At 35.5% G+C, this 2,194-nt stretch overlaps 1 pseudogene; it reads left to right on the forward strand.

Moving 5' to 3' along the window:
* The first annotated feature begins 803 nt into the window (after positions 1-803).
* LOC120183680 lies at positions 804-2,194 on the forward strand (annotated as a pseudogene).

Consider the following 2,194-nt stretch of genomic DNA (forward strand, 5'->3'; position numbering starts at 1 on the left):
GTTTTTATGTCATTTTGTATCGCGCTTGTATTAGATTTCAATGTATATAATGTTTTACATAATTTGCATTATCGACTCAATTGAAAGATATATATATATCTTTATGTTATATTCATGTTAACTTTAATAAATTGTATAATTTTTTATCCATTAATAATTTGTTTATTTATATAAAATTTTAGTTTTATATATGCTTTGCTTGCTTCATTTTTTATGATGTGACATTTATAGTTAATTAAAAAATATGGTATTATATATTGATGTCGTGTTTGGACATCACAATGTAATTATATAAAAATATAATTATTATCTCAGTTTACATATAATTGTAAAAAAATAATTCTTTAATCTATTTGATTGATAAAGTGTAATTATATCATAATTTTATGTTATGTTTAATAATATAAACTATAATTATATGATTACATAAATTAATATTAACTTTAAAATGAATAAATTTAAATGCATGTATAATTATATAAATTCTCAACCTTTCCTTAAAAATTGGAAAGTAGAATAGAAAGTTTAGAATTACATTTAATTTAATAAGATTTAGATATATTTTTAGCCCACAAGTTGGCCGTGTAAGTAGTGTAGTGTGAAGGCAAAGAAAAGCAGCTCCTCCCGTGCACACCACTCGCCATCCACCTTTGTTTCTTTTTATACCATACATTTGCCCCGGTGATTGATTGTCATAAATTCTGCATAAAATTCAGACCAGGAAAGTCGTCGCTCTTCCCGTTTGTCAACGCAATTGCTCTTCAAAATCTCATACACTCACCACTTCCGTTTACTTTATTTAAGAGCCATAAATGCATTCGTTATAATCAACACAGATCTTAAAACTCCACCTCGGGTTGTTTTTGACCAGACAATGGATACGTTTCCGGTAATGATGATGGTGACTCTTATCTTTCTCACAGCCACTTCAGTTTGTGGACACAACATAACAGCGAAAGCAGAGTCCCACAACGTTAGCCATAGATTGACGCTTCAGATGGTGAGGGATTCATTGACAAGGCAAGAGGACACCATTGTTTTCTGTCTGATAGAAAGAGCCAGGTTCCCTTTCAATTCTCCGACGTACCTCCCTTTGATTCCCGGGTTAAGCGGCTCTTTCATCGACTTCTTCCTTAAACAAACGGAGGCTGTCCAAGCTACGGTACACTCTTTTTCTTTGCTACCTTATCTCCACAATGCTTGGTCTTAAAATTTCACAAGTTTGAATGAGTTGCAGGCTGGAAGATATGAGAATCCTGAAGAGCATCCATTCTTCCCAGATAATCTACCACCCTCACTGGTGCCACATTATAAGTACCCTGAGGTATGATTTAATCTCCCCCAAGCTGGCTATGTTACTTGTGCTTCTCTTCTTGGTTTTCCGTAAATTGGAGTCCGGTTCGATCAATATCTGAACTAATAACTTCAACACAACAGGTTTTGCATCCTGCAGCAATGTCTATAACATAAATAAGGTCATATGGGATATGTATTTCAACAAACTGCTTCCATTGTTTGTCACTCCGGGTGACGATGGAAACTATGCTTCGACTGCTGCTCGGGATCTCGAGTGTTTACAGGTATTTTACGATCTCTTGTAAACGCCTTCTTGTGTATCTATATGATATGATATGTAGTTAGAAAATAGGCTCTAAAGTACATTGCTAATCCCTCCAGGCGCTCTCTAGAAGAGTACACTATGGGAAACTTGTAGCTGAAGTTAAATTCAGAGACGAACAGAAAGAATACGAGCCGCCAATTCGAGCTCAGGTATTTTAATTTCATTTTGCTCCTATGATGCATAGTAACTGTGAAGTTAGTACTATGTTATTGACTAGGAATGTTGATGCGGTTATTTCAGGATAGAGATGCTCTAGCATCTTTATTGACGTTTGCGGATGTTGAAGAAGCAGTAAAGAAGAGGGTGGCGAAGAAGGCGATGACATTTGGTCAGGAAGTGAAGCTTGGTGATGGTGGAGACAAGGGAAAGTACAAGGTTGATCCAGCTGTTGTTTCGGGTCTCTATGGAGATTGGTTGATTCCCCTAACAAAAGAAGTTGAAATCGAGTACCTCCTCCATCGCCTTGACTGAAACCTTTTCCCAATCTGTTATCGACATTTCTTTCGAACAAGATCAATTCATGTATCAAAACTGCCTCCTGGGATGAATAAACATTTAAAGCCATTAACTTTA

Source organism: Hibiscus syriacus, unplaced genomic scaffold, assembly GCF_006381635.1.
Source record: "Hibiscus syriacus cultivar Baekdansim isolate YM2019G1 unplaced genomic scaffold, ASM638163v2 tig00112801_pilon, whole genome shotgun sequence".
Lineage (NCBI taxonomy): Eukaryota > Viridiplantae > Streptophyta > Magnoliopsida > Malvales > Malvaceae > Hibiscus > Hibiscus syriacus.